Raw genomic sequence first — 15,601 nt, 5'->3', positions numbered from 1 at the left:
CCAGCTCATTTTATCGGGCTCTTGTCAAACCACAACGATATAGGAACATAAAGAAACCAACAATAATAATCAAGCAGCAGGAAGGATAGAAACGCGAAGTCAGCATGTTCTCATATGTATATATTTTATTGCGGCGAGCTGGCAGAAACGTTAGCGCGCCGGGCGAAATGCTTAGCAGTATATCGTCTGCCGCTACGTTCTGAGTTCAAATTCCGCCGAGGTCGACTTTGCCTTTCATCTTTTCGGGGTCGATAAATTAAGTACCAGTTACGAACTGGGGTCGATGTAATCGACTTAATACCTATTTTTGTCCTTGTTTGTTCCCTCTGTGTTTAGCCCCTTGTGGCTAATAAAGAAAAAGGTATTTCGTCTGCCGCTACGTTCTGAGTTCAAATTCCGCCGAGGTCGACTTTGCCTTTCATCTTTTCGGGGTCGATAAATTAAGTACCAGTTACGCACTGGGGTCGATCTAATCGATTTAATCCGTTTGTCTGATGATTATATGTCTGATTACTACCGAAAGCAAAGAACATCATGCCAAGTCAACTGAGTGATATATATATATATATATATATATATATATATATATATATATAATATATATATATATATATATATATAACGGGAAGCTTTATGAAAATAAACAAAAGACGAAGGCAGGTGGAAAACAAACGAACAATTGTATTAGTATGGCGCTCAGGAAATATAAATAAAACAAGTCTTTAACGTTTCGAGCCTACGCTCTTCAACAGAAAGATACACAGAGAGAGAAAAACACAGAAAGAAGGCGAGAAAAAAATGCGTGCAGTAGCTAACGAATCAACATGGCGATCTGATTTCGGCCAGAGGTCAAAGATCAAACATGAGACGCGAGAGCGAAATAAGGGGAGATATAGGGTTGATAAATGGGTTGAGGGACCAGCTAAAAGTGCGTGGGAGGGGTCTGGATGTGTGTATGTATAGGGTTGGTGTATATATTAGTATGTATAAGGGTGTGTGTGTGTGTGTGTATGAGAGAGTATTAGTGCGTAGGTTGGTCTGGACGTGCGTATGTATGGGGTTGGTGTATGTATTAGTATGTATTAGTATGTATTAGTACGTATTGGTATGTATAGGTGTGTGTGTATATATATATCGACTTAATCCGTTTGTCTGTCCTTGTTTGTCCCCTCTGTGTTTAGCCCCTTGTGGGTAGTAAAGAAATATATACTATTCTCGTTGACAGATTTAAGGAGATTATTCATCCGAACACATCACCTCCATCCTTAAATAACTATTTATTTATGTTCATATAAGATGAAGAAGAACTCGGCAGGTTTCGAACTCCAATAACGTGTAACTAAAGGCTGCACTGTATAAAGTCGGTCCATCAATCTCATCTCAGAGGAATCTTTCTGTCAGTGAACCAATTCTAAGATGTTATTCTTAGTCGTTCCAACTCATATCTTCACATCAAAGTAACTCAAGTGGATTCGAAAATTAGATTCAAATTTAACGATGCAGAAATCAATAAACACTCTCAGATATAAACACACACACTCACACTCTAACGCACAGCCTCGAACACACATCAAGCATCACAGATTCTCTCTCAGTTTCTCTGTCTATCTGTCTGTCTGTCTCTCTCTCTCTTTCTCTCACTCTCTCTCTCTCTCTCTCTCTCTATCTATCTATCTATCTATCTATCTATCTATCTACCTATCTATAAATCAATTTATCTATCTCTATCTCGTTCTTTCCTTCTCTCTCTCCCGCTGCATCTCTCTTTCTCTCTATCTGTCTCTTTTTTCCTTTTTTCTTTCTTTATCCCTCTCCCGCTTCCCACTCTCTCTCTCACTCTCTCTCTCTCTCTCTCTCTCTCTTTCTCTCTACGTAAGTGTGTGTGCGCGCGTGCGTATTGGATACGTTGTACACACACACACATATACATGTTTATACATATATATATGGATGCAAGTATACATTTACATAAATGTAGACAGGAAGACAGACAGACTGACAGACAGGCTGACAGACAGACAGACATACACACAGACGCACACAAAAACTCATTTTATGTGTGTACGCGTGTGTGTGCACGTGTGTGTGTGTGCACATATGTGTGTGCGTGTGTGAGAGAGAGAGACAGAGAGAGTGTGTGTGTGTGTGAGAGAGAGAGAGAGACAGACAGACAGAGATAGAGAATATGTGTGCGTGTATGCGCACATACATAGATACACGAACGCACATGCGCACGCATGCGCATCACAAAAAAGTGATTCGGAGTTAAAGAAAGGATAAACGAGTAAAAAAAAAAAAAACAACAACAGCAATAAACAAAACAAAACAAACAAACAAAACGATATCGATCAGTACTTACATCTATGATTACTTGTCGGCAAGCAACCAATCACGGTTACAATCACCTGACCCATTGATACACATCCTACCAATATCCTATTAAACACTGACTTCGAATCAGTCGTTTTAGATTTCTCTCGTCGATTTGATCATCTCAGAGAAAGCATGTATCATCGTCGGCGTATTTGAAAGATGAAAGCCAGCCAATGAAAATCTGTTTCTGGTGTCTCGGGCTTGAAGGTGAAGGAACCAGGATGTTGGTAATAGAACGTGTGTGTAATGTGATGTGATGTAATGTAGCGTCAGGTAAAAGGTAACTTGATGACATGTTATATAATTATTCGATAAATGAATGAATGAGCGAATGAATGAGCGAATGAATGAATGAAAGAATACGTGTACAGGCACTGCACTGGCGAAATAGATAGATAGATAGATAGATAGATAGATAGATAGATAGATAGATAGATAGATAGATAGATAGATAGATGATGGATGGATGGATGGATGGATGGATGGATGGATGGATGGATGGATGGATGGATGGTAGGATGGATGGATGGATGGATGGATGGATGGATGGATGGATGGATGGATGGATGGTAGGATGGATGGATGGATGGATGGATGGATGGTAGGATGGATGGATGGATGGATGGATGGATGGATGGATGGATGGATGGATGGATAGATGGATGGATGGAGTGATGGATGGATGGTAGGATGGATGGATGGATGGATGGATGGATGGATGGATAGATGGATGGATGGATGGATAGATGGATGGATGGATGGATGGATGGATAGCTGGATGGATGGATGGATGGATGGATAGATGGATGGATGGATGGATGGATAGATGGATGGATGGAGTGATGGATGGATGGTAGGATGGATGGATGGATGGATGGATGGATGGATGGATGGATAGATGGCTGAATGGATGGATGGATGAATGAATGGATGGATGGATGGATGGATGGATGGATGGATGACTGGCTCGATGGATAGATGGATGGATGGATGGATGGATGGATAAATAGATGGATGGATGAATGGATGACTGGCTGGCTGGCTGGATGGTTGGATGGATGGATGGATGAATGGCTGGCTGGCTCGATGGATGGATGGATGGATGAATGGATGACTGGCTGGCTGGATGGATGGATGGATGGATGAATGGATGGCTGGCTCGATGGATGGATGGATGAATGAATTAATGGATGGATGGATGAATTGATGGATGGATGGATGGATAAATAAATACATACATACATATGATGGCTATAAACTCGTGTTCAAGTATTGCCATCGCCTGATCATTAGTCCCACACATGCGAACGCTACGACCAGCAATTTTTGTGATAGGTCTTACATTCTATCAAGCGATGGGTCAGTATTTGCACAAATCCAATCCCACTCTCTGAACATGGGCAAAATAAGCACGAAACGAAGAACTAGTCTGCATCAGCGAATATTGTCAGTGTCACGGGTTTTCTCTCAGAGTTTTCCTCTCCTAGAGAGATGTGACAATAAAAGAGGGGCGTCCCACTCCTAGTGGACCAACCGCGCTCCTGGACACCAACCAAGGTATTTCCCCGCGCATACATACATGCATATATACACATGTACACGTATTGTTGGCTGGCCGTCAACTGCTCATGAGCTCTTCCGCTATACATACATACATACATACATACATACATACATGTACACATATGTACATATATACGCATATATACATATATATGGATTTATGTACATATGTATACACATGCATACACACATATGTATGCATTTATACGCGTGTATGTGGATGGGTTTGCATATAGGGATATACCAATATAGGTAGGCAGATAAACAATTATATAGAGAGATACATAAATATATGAACGTTTCTTTCTATTGTGATAAAAACAATTTTAAATTGAAGTATTAGAGAAAAAATGTATTATTCTTTTACAAGAATAATATTGATGATGACTTCCAAGTTTTGGACAGCTAAGCTTGTCATCGGACTGTGCTACATTTGAATTTATCTCAGTCTCATTACAACCACTGTTTAGTTTAAACTTTCCAGGGTAAGCTGAGTTCTGTTGAATGATAGGTAGTATTGTAGATTGTGTTGGTAAGGTTTTATGGAGAATATTTTTTTGGTTAATTTTGGGGTTGTGCTCTTGTATAGAATTTATTCAAACACGTAGAACTTTGTAATGAGAAGTGTATATTTAAGTGTGACATCTTCAGATCATAGTGGCTACACACACACACACGCGCGCGCGCGCGCGCGCGCAATAATGTATTTTAGCTGAAGGTGTATGTCGGTTAGCAGGTTTGTCTTTTCTGGCGTCTTGACAACCGGTGTTAGCCTTCCACAAAACAATCATGCCTGGACTTGGACCTCGAAGGAGAACTTTCTAGGAGCAATCTCATCCCATGGTCATATATATGTATGTATGACGCAGGAGTGGCTGTGTGATAAGTAGCTTGCTTACCAACCACATGGTTCCGGGTTCAGTCCCACTGCGTGGCATGTTGGGCAAGTGTCTTCTACTATAGCCTCGGGCCGACCAATGCCTTGTGAGTGGATTTGGTAGACGGAAACTGAAAGAAGCCCGTCGTATATATGTATATATATATATATGTGTGTGTGTGTGTATATTTGTGTGTCTGTATTTGTCCCCCTAGCATTGCTCGACAACCGATGCTGGTGTGTTTACGTCGCCGTCACCTAGCGGTTCGGCAAAACAGACCGATAGAATAAGTACTGGGCTTACAAAGAATAAGTCCTGGGGTCGATTTGCTCGACTAAAGGTGGTGCTCCAGCATGGCCGCAGTCAAATGACTGATACAAGTAAAAGAATAAAAGAGTATATATATATATATATACATGAGATCTCTGTAACATAATGCAATAAAGTTTTCCTTTGATGATCCGTTGTGGTTCAGTATCCAACTGTAATTGGAACATTCAATGCAGAGGTTGCTAACAACCACAAAGGGGAAACGTGCGCACGGAAAAAAACGATATGAAGGTAGGTGTGTGTTTATGTGTGTGTATGTGTGCGTGTGTGTGTGTATGTGTGTGTGTCTGTGTGTGTGCTCGTGGCTTTGTGTCTGTGCTCGTGGCTTTGTGTCTGTATTCGTCCCTCACCACAGCTTGACAATCAGTGCTGGTGTATCTACATCCCTGTAACTTAGCGGTTCGGAAAAAAGGGAATTAAAGAATAAGTACTGGAGTCGATTCAGTCGATTAAAAAAAACATTTTTCTAAGACGTTGCTCCAGCATGGCCGAGGTCTAATGACTGAGACAATGTAAAAGATAACCAGATTATTTGCACCAGCGAAGTTTTATGGGTCCAGTGTTCACGTTGAAGGGATCAATTGAGTTTCCCTTCATTTCTTAATCCATAGGTCTCTATTGAACAATAATAGAGATTTTTCTATTACGTAGAATAATCCTTCTATCTTGCTGAGAGATATGGATGATTGGGTTTGCATAGACGAATGCTTTTACCAGCACTTCCTTTGAAATTGGTGGATAATAGTCAGCGATGTCAAGTCGGGTAAACCAAATGACTTTCCTTCCTTTATTCCTATGTACCGTTTGACTACCACATCCGTGTTGTTCCATATTAGCTAGATGCTATCAAAGATTAAGGGAGTTCAAATTTCAACGATTAATGTAGTTCAAATTTAGCTTCTGTTATTCCCTAAATTCCATTTTCGCTAATTAGCATTTCCATCGCCCACACACTCGCACACGCACACACTCAGTTCTCATTCTCATATGAATTCCAAGATTTGATCTCTGCTGCTAAATAAATTGCAACCCCAAACAAATACATCTCAGATTTTGATATAATTAACTAACCTCCTGTTTCATTCAAGCACACGGAATCGTACACATACTAACACGCATGTACTCAAACACACACACACACTTAGAACAGCCGCAAATATTTCGTATAAATCGAAAAATCCCCGCGAAAAAATAAATAGTAGGCACAGAAATGGTTGTGTGGATAATAAGCTTGCTTTGCAGCCACACTGTTTTGGGTCCAGTCCCACTACGCGGAACCTTGAGCGAGTGTCTACTACCATTGTCATGTGAGTGAATTTGTATGAAGGAAACTGTGTGGAAGCCCACTGTATATATATATATATATATATATATATATAAAACTGTGAAATTTGGTCTGATGTTACCTGCACATCTCTCTATGTGTTCATTTAAAGGAATTTATTTGTATTGCGGGAACCGGATCTGCTCTTTATTTAGAGTGGTTTTCCGTCTCAATGTCATAATCGTCTGCCCTATATAGTGATGTTCACAACCTAAGCAGGTTATTACATGAATTAGATTCTCAGAGGCACAAGTGAATATATAATTTAATATAATTATCTACAAGATACGGATGGTATTTGTGGACGCATGCATGTTTAATCCTTATTTTATTTGATTAATTATTATGGAACTTTTATTTCAGAAAATAACAATGACTGGCCCTATGCTAACTAATGAAATGAAAAGGTATGCTGTGATTGTGGCCTTGAAGGCTAAGCATAGTGATTTAGAAATTTCTAGTTTTCTGAGAGTTGCTAGATCTTTTGTCCACAAGCTTCGGTGTGAATTAGAGAAAGACGATGGAAGCGTCTTGCCTGTATCAAAACGTAAAAAACATTCCAAACGCTCTGATTCTATCAGGACACCTGAATTTATTTAGGAAGTTAAGCAAAACATTGCACACAATCCAGGAAAATCGATGAGGTCAGTTGCAATTTTGTGTGTGTGTGTGTATGTGTGTGTGTGTGTGTGTATGTGTGTGTGTGTGTATGTTTGTTTGTGGAAGCTAAAATATCTGGTGCGCTCGAGAGCAACAAAAACCTTGAAAACCTGTAAACGAATCGGGTTAGCTTGCGGTTGTGTAATCTTATACGGGCAATATACATGTGTGTGTGTATATATATATATATATATATATATATATATATATATACGCACACATACACTTGTGTATTTATATGTATATATATATATACACATATATATATATTATATATATACATATATATATATTATATACATATATATATGCATATATATATATATATACGCACATATACATACACTTGTGTATTTATATGTGTATATATATATATACATATATATATGTATTATATATATCTATACGTATATATATTATACATATATATATGCATATATATATATATATTATATATATATATATATTTATATATATTATACATATGTATATACGTACGCACACTATACCGAATATATTTCGGGATTGTACACACGTACAATGTATACATACAGTCTTAATTTACGTGCTCTCCAATTATAACTCCCACTCGTGTATACTCGTTTTAATTATATGTAATTAAACGCCGGCAGAATAATCAAAACCCTTTCAATGAACTGAGCAGAAGTACTGTTATAACAACACGGATATTATTTTTCTTTGTACAGGAGAACGCGGGGTTAATTCGTCCATAGCAAAGTAGCCTCCGGTGCCTTCATTTGATGAATGAGTGTCAAATGACTTTTTGTGTTAACGGGAAATTCGCTGAATGGTTTATAAATGGAAATTTTTATTAGCTGAACATTACTGAATAATTGATCCAAATTGCAGCTGGTCGTGTTCCTTGGGGCAAGACTTGAATTCCAGTCGTTACGATTTTACTTCTTGTTTATTCTTAGGCCGGATCACGAAAAGAAGTGTTGCTGACGCCATGATGTGAACGTTTCTTTTCTTGACCCCCACTTCATAATAGCCGATTGCGAGGACTTCGTTTGGTATTTCGTTTGTCGATCTTCAGATGACGAAAGACAAATTCGACCACGACGAAATTTAAACTTAGACCTCGAGGTGCCGAAACAATACAGTAAAAAGGTTATTCTTAACTCACCTTAAACGTTGGTGTTCTGTTAGAATAAACTTTACTGCGGTAATTACCATGAGAGAAACTCTCACACTGGAAGGCGGCGAGCTGGCAGAAACGTTAGCACGCCGGGCGAAATTTCTTAGTGGAATTTCGTCTGCCGTTACGTTCTGAGTTCAAATTCCGCCGAGGTAGACTTTGCCCTTTATCCTTTCGGGGTCGATAAATTAAGTACCAGTTGCGCACTGGGGTCGATGTAATCGACTTAATCCGTTTGTCTGTCCTTGTTTGTCCCCTCTATGTGTAGCCCCTTGTGGGCAGTAAAGAAATAAGAAACTCTCACACTAGCTAAAAAGCTCAAAAACCAACACGAGTGTTTTTCTCATGGTAATTACCGCGGTAAAGTTTCTTCTAATATGACACCTACATTTATTTATCGCCACTTAAATGTTCTAATAGAACATCTAAGTGAAGATAAATATTACCTCTCGGTAATAACACTGGTCCTGCCGCTGATATATATATATATAATATATATATATACGCACACATACACTTGTGTATTTATATGTAATATATATATACACATATATATATATTATATATATACATATATATATATTATATACATATATATATGCATATATATATATATATACGCACATATACATACACTTGTGTATTTATATGTGTATATATATATATACATATATATATGTATTATATATATCTATACGTATATATATTATATACATATATATATGCATATATATATATATATTTATATATATATATATATTTATATATATTTATACATATGTATATACGTACGCACACTATACCGAATATATTTCGGGATTGTACACACGTACAATGTATACATACAGTCTTAATTTACGTGCTCTCCAATTATAACTCCCACTCGTGTATACTCGTTTTAATTATATGTAATTAAACGCCGGCAGAATAATCAAAACCCTTTCAATGAACTGAGCAGAAGTACTGTTATACAACACGGATATTATTTTTCTTTGTACAGGAGAACGCGGGGTTAATTCGTCCATAGCAAAGTAGCCTCCGGTGCCTTCATTTGATGAATGAGTGTCAAATGACTTTTTGTGTTAACGGGAAATTCGCTGAATGGTTTATAAATGGAAATTTTTATTAGCTGAACATTACTGAATAATTGATCCAAATTGCAGCTGGTCGTGTTCCTTGGGGCAAGACTTGAATTCCAGTCGTTACGATTTTACTTCTTGTTTATTCTTAGGCCGGATCACGAAAAGAAGTGTTGCTGACGCCATGATGTGAACGTTTCTTTTCTTGACCCCCACTTCATAATAGCCGATTGCGAGGACTTCGTTTGGTATTTCGTTTGTCGATCTTCAGATGACGAAAGACAAATTCGACCACGACGAAATTTAAACTTAGACCTCGAGGTGCCGAAACAATACAGTAAAAAGGTTATTCTTAACTCACCTTAAACGTTGGTGTTCTGTTAGAATAAACTTTACTGCGGTAATTACCATGAGAGAAACTCTCACACTGGAAGGCGGCGAGCTGGCAGAAACGTTAGCACGCCGGGCGAAATTTCTTAGTGGAATTTCGTCTGCCGTTACGTTCTGAGTTCAAATTCCGCCGAGGTAGACTTTGCCCTTTATCCTTTCGGGGTCGATAAATTAAGTACCAGTTGCGCACTTGGGTCGATGTAATCGACTTAATCCGTTTGTCTGTCCTTGTTTGTCCCCTCTATGTGTAGCCCCTTGTGGGCAGTAAAGAAATAAGAAAACTCTCACACTAGCTAAAAAGCTCAAAAACCAACACGAGGTTTTTTCTCATGGTAATTACCGCGGTAAGTTTTCTTCTAATATGACAACCTACATTTATTTATCGCCACTTAAATGTTCTAATAGAACATCTAAGTGAAGATAAATATTACCTCTCGGTAATAACACTGGCTGCCGCTGATATATATATATATAATATATATATATATATATATATATATATATAAACGGCAGTTTGTCTGTGCGTGTTTCTGTGTGTCTGTCAGGTTGTACCCTCACCCTGACCACGGCTTTCAACCGATTCTGATGAACTTGACACACACATAGCCCAATGTCATAATTCAAAACTAACGCAGCGAAAATTTTGAAAAGTTCCCCCAGTTCTGAAAAAAATCGATAATTCGACATGGGGTCGAGAATCAGAAACACAAACCACAGACTGTCTAGGGGACGCAACTCGACCATTTTAACTAAAAAAAAATTTACCATCATTTTTTTTCCATTTTTTGGCTATAACTCTCTAAAATGCTTTATAGTTATTTCCCTTACAAACCCGAGCAACGCCGGGCGATACTGCTAGTATATATATATATATATGTTCAGCAAAACAATTTAGATTCAAATGAATATGGTACTTAATTTAGATACACCAGAATTTTTTATGGTATTACCCATAAAGTTATGTGGAGTGATTATAACCTCCATTCTTGTTGCTTATTTTTTGGTATATATATATATATATATATATATATATATATAAATATTCTACCAAATATATACGTTTTTGTTACTTTTTTTGCAATTTACTTAATCTTCGGTATATTATTGTTATTTTAATTTTAATATTCCTATTATATGTATTTTCTAGATGGTGTAATTTAATTGTTCATTTTGAATTGATAAAAGGTGTTTTTTTCTTATTCATATATATATATATATATATATATATATATATATATATATATACGTATGCATGTATGTGTGTATGGGTGTATATATATTTAATTATGTAACTATTTCAAGAATCTCATTTGCAACGAATGAGCAATCAGTCTTGGTTGACACGTTATAAGCGTTTGCGTTGTATTGCATGTCCTTGAGCAAGTCAGCTAACGCTACTTGCTACAGCATATGACTAAGCATTCATCTAACGCCTCTTCCTCCCTCTTGCCTCACTCTCACTCCGTTCATCTCTCTCTTCTCTCTCTCTCTCTCTCTTTCTATCTCTCTCCCACTCTCGCTCCATCTCACACTCTGTCTCTATCTCCTTCTCTCGTCCTCTATTGTACTCCCTGTCACGCTCTCCCGCTCTCTCTTCCTCTCTCTCTCTCTCGCTCCTCTCTCTCTCTCTCGCTGCTCTCTCTCTCTCTCTTTCAGTCTATTTATCATTTCCTAGCGTATTTATATTTATATATGTATACATATATATATATATATGTGTATATATATATATGATATATATATGTATATATATACATATACACACACATATATTTATATTACATATATATATAATATGTATATATTTATATATATATTGTATATATATATGTATATATATATGTATATATATGTGTATATATGTATATATATATACATATATGTATATATATATATGTATATGTATATATATATATATATATATATATATATGTATATATGCATGTATGTATGTATGCACGTATGTATATGCGTGTATGCATGTATATGTGTGTATAGATTTATGCATATAAATTGATATACATATATATACACACACGTGTGCGTGTGTTTGTATAGAGCGATCCACTCTCTCTCTCTCTCTCTCTATCATTCTCTCTATCTCTCTGTCTGTCTGTCTCTCTCTGTCTCCTATCTATCTATCTATCTCTATAGCACCATGTCGAAGAACACACTCATTATAACCTTCCTGTTTTTGCATCCTCCCCAATCATTAAAGAGTTTAAATACTCCGACAACCCCAACCCGCCCTCTCTGCTGAATAACGTTATTACCACTGGTTAAGGCACCAAATTTTCTAAATAAGCTTCTTTCAGATTCCACATTAATTCATTATGTAATATTCACAGAAATTCGGTCAATTCTGTTTTTTCTTTCCATTATGTTGTTATTGTTATTATCATCATTACAAGTAATCACCTACATCAACAGTATTATCATTATTATTATTATTATTATTATTATTATTAGTTGTTGTTGTTGTGGTTGATTTTTTTTATATTGTTCTTTGCGTTTTTGTTTCTCTAAATTAATAAAAATTGATTTCAGACGGATATTTTTCCGTTTCCAAAGTGTCTAGTTTTGATACGTAAACACAAACATACATATACACACTGTACACAGAGAAATAGTTATGCCTAGATGCACACACAATATGTATCACAAAATATATTATATATATATATATATATATATATATATATATATATATTATATATATATATATATATATTATATATATATATATATATACATATATATATACATATATATATATATATATATATATATATATATATATGGATATATATATATATATATATGTATATATATATATATATATATATATATATGTATATATATATATATATATATATATATATATGTATATATAAGAGATATAAAGGAGAGGAGAGAGAGAGATACACAGATGGACAGATAGAGAGTCAAAAATATGTATATATGGCGTGTGTACGTATGCACATGCTATATAGTCATATATATATATGTGGCCTGCTCGCTTAGCCGGCAGGGTGGCGTCATTCGAAGGCTAAAACAATGCGAACGCATTGTGAGCAGCGATGTGTAACAACATCTGATGGTCTGGTCGGTCACGTGATCACGTGATATATATATATATATGTATGTATGTATATATATACATATATATATATATATGCACACGCGCAGAAAACCGTTTAGAATTTTGAATAGCAAGTCAGAATTGAACTTTAACCGACATTCCATTTGATATTCTTATAGGAATTTTCACCTATCACTTGGATAAAAAGAATACTTAATTTCTCCCATATTGAATTCAGCATATCCTGAAAGGGGACGATATATTGAATATGATGTAGTTGTTCAGCAAGACTCAAACTACATTAGCAATAACCTTCAGCTTTCCTGTATTTCCTGTATTTTACAAATATGACCCTAAGGACGTGAAAATATCATATATATCTTGCTTGTGAATAGATGAGTATATTACCTGTTCTACAAATGATGATTGAGAAGAAAATATCGTACAACATTTTAAGGTTCAATTTATTTATTTACAGGCAACCAATCAAATCTTCCTCACTAAACATATTCCGATGTGTTCACGAATGTTTCTGCTTATATATTGTCACGTTCTGTCACATCATCAGTTGATTCAATAATCAACAACATGCAATTCGGAGAAACATTCCAAGAATCTTTAGTTTCCCACACTCGCGCGCGCACATACACACACACACACACACGCACATATATATATATATATATATATATATATATATATATATATATATATATATAATATAAAACAGCATATCCAGGCGTGTACTAATAAATATGTACATATATATGTGTATATATATATATATATCAATATACATATATCTCTTATTATAAAAGGCAGATTTTATCTGCCTCCCTTGGGAGTTATACAAATCTACAATATAGGATTTCTTCAATTACAATTTACCTTGCATTTTTAAGAGTACAATGCATCGCGTCATGCCAGGTCCAGTTTTTAAAATTTAAACTCCAGTTAAGCAAAATTTACAGAAAACTCACATTCTGTGGGGTGTGTCAAATGCTTTCTAGTCTGGTTTACCACACGCAAACGCACACACACATGGCAACGAATAAAATGAAAGTAATTGACTTACTGTAGTGAGTGATTCTTTCACTCTGCCTCCCACTTCCTCTTTCCACACAGACACGCAAATATATAAATAAAATTGTAAGCTAACGTGCGTGTGTGTGAGTGGGTGTGTGCGCGCGTGTGTGGTGTGAGGGTGCGTGTGTGTGTGTGTGCGTGTGTGTGTGACAGGAAAGTTTTTTTACGACGAATATTAACACCTATATCCAAGTAGCAGAAAGATAAGACAGTAAGGTGTGATTTGAGGAGATTTGGCTGCTATTCTACCATGTCTAGCTGCCATGTAGGGGTCTCCCTCATAGGCTCATACATACATATATACATAGATAAGACAGTAAGGTGTGATTTGGGGGAAATTTGGCTGCTATTTCTACCAGGTCTAGCTGCCATATAGGGGTCTCCCTCATAGGCTCATACATACATATATACATAGATAAGACAGTAAGGTGTGATTTGGGGGAAATTTGGCTGCTATTTCTACCAGGTCTAGCTACCATGTAGAGGTCCCCCTCATTGGCTCATATATATATACATACATAAGACAGTAAGGTGTGATTTGAGGGAGATTTGGCTGCTGTTTCTACCAGGTCTGTAGGCCTTCTCATGTAAACTCAAGCTTTCTCATGCCTTCAACATATGACCAAAGCAGAGAATGTATTCTTTTATTCTTCTGCTTTTTCCAGCCATTGGTCTGTGGCCATGCTGGGGCAACGCCTTGAAGAATTGTAGTTTAATGAATCAACTCCAGTTTTATTTTTGTAAGCATTGTACTTATTCTATCTGTTTCCTTTGTCAAACCACTAGGTGACAGGGATGTAAACAAACCAACATTCGTTGTCAAGCAGTGGTGGAGGACAATCACAAGCACAGACACGCACACACACACACATACATGCATACACATATACACATACATACATACATATATATATATGTGTGTATATATATATTGCAGCGTGGAAGGTGTTTGTAGCCATTTAAGAAACACACAAAAACCGTTACATTCACTTCAACATTTAAATTTAATTTGCCAAAATATTTTCGTCGCTTTCACACCGCGACCTGTTCACTGACAAAAATATCGTGCTAACAGGTCGCGGTCTCAAAGCGACGAAAATATTTTCACAAATTAAATTTAAATGTTGAAGTGAATCTAACGGTTTTTGTGTGTTTCTTAATGGCTTATAAACACCTTCAACGCTGCAACTGTTTTCGTTCCAGCACACGATCTCAGATCAAGTCACTTGCTATGCAAGTACATCTCTGTAACTATATATATATATATATATATATTATATGTATATTGGTAAAAACAGTAAGATAACAAAGAAAGAAAGAGACCTCAATATTATGTAAATAGAGGAAATCTTTATATATAAAAGTGAGGTTGTGTGTCTGTCTCCTACGATTTAGATTCCTAACTACTCCCACATTTTGGCGGTGCAGTTTAACCAAAAACGGGTATCTTATAGTCGTGATTCATATCGAGACGTCTGGGTATTAGCGCGCATCTACGATGAGTCTACGATTAAAAAAAAAATACCATCAATTTTTCCCATTTTTAATCCATTTTTGACATATATAAGGAAGTAACTCTCTAAAATTTATTATTAAATCTCAGAACGTAAAAAGCTACAGTAACACCCTCCCCCTTTGTGGTTAGCCATATTGAGATGGCTATTATACTTTACATCT

This window comes from Octopus sinensis, linkage group LG19 (genome assembly GCF_006345805.1).
Source record: "Octopus sinensis linkage group LG19, ASM634580v1, whole genome shotgun sequence".
Taxonomy (NCBI): Eukaryota; Metazoa; Mollusca; class Cephalopoda; order Octopoda; family Octopodidae; genus Octopus; species Octopus sinensis.
Note: the sequence above shows the minus strand (reverse complement) of the source record.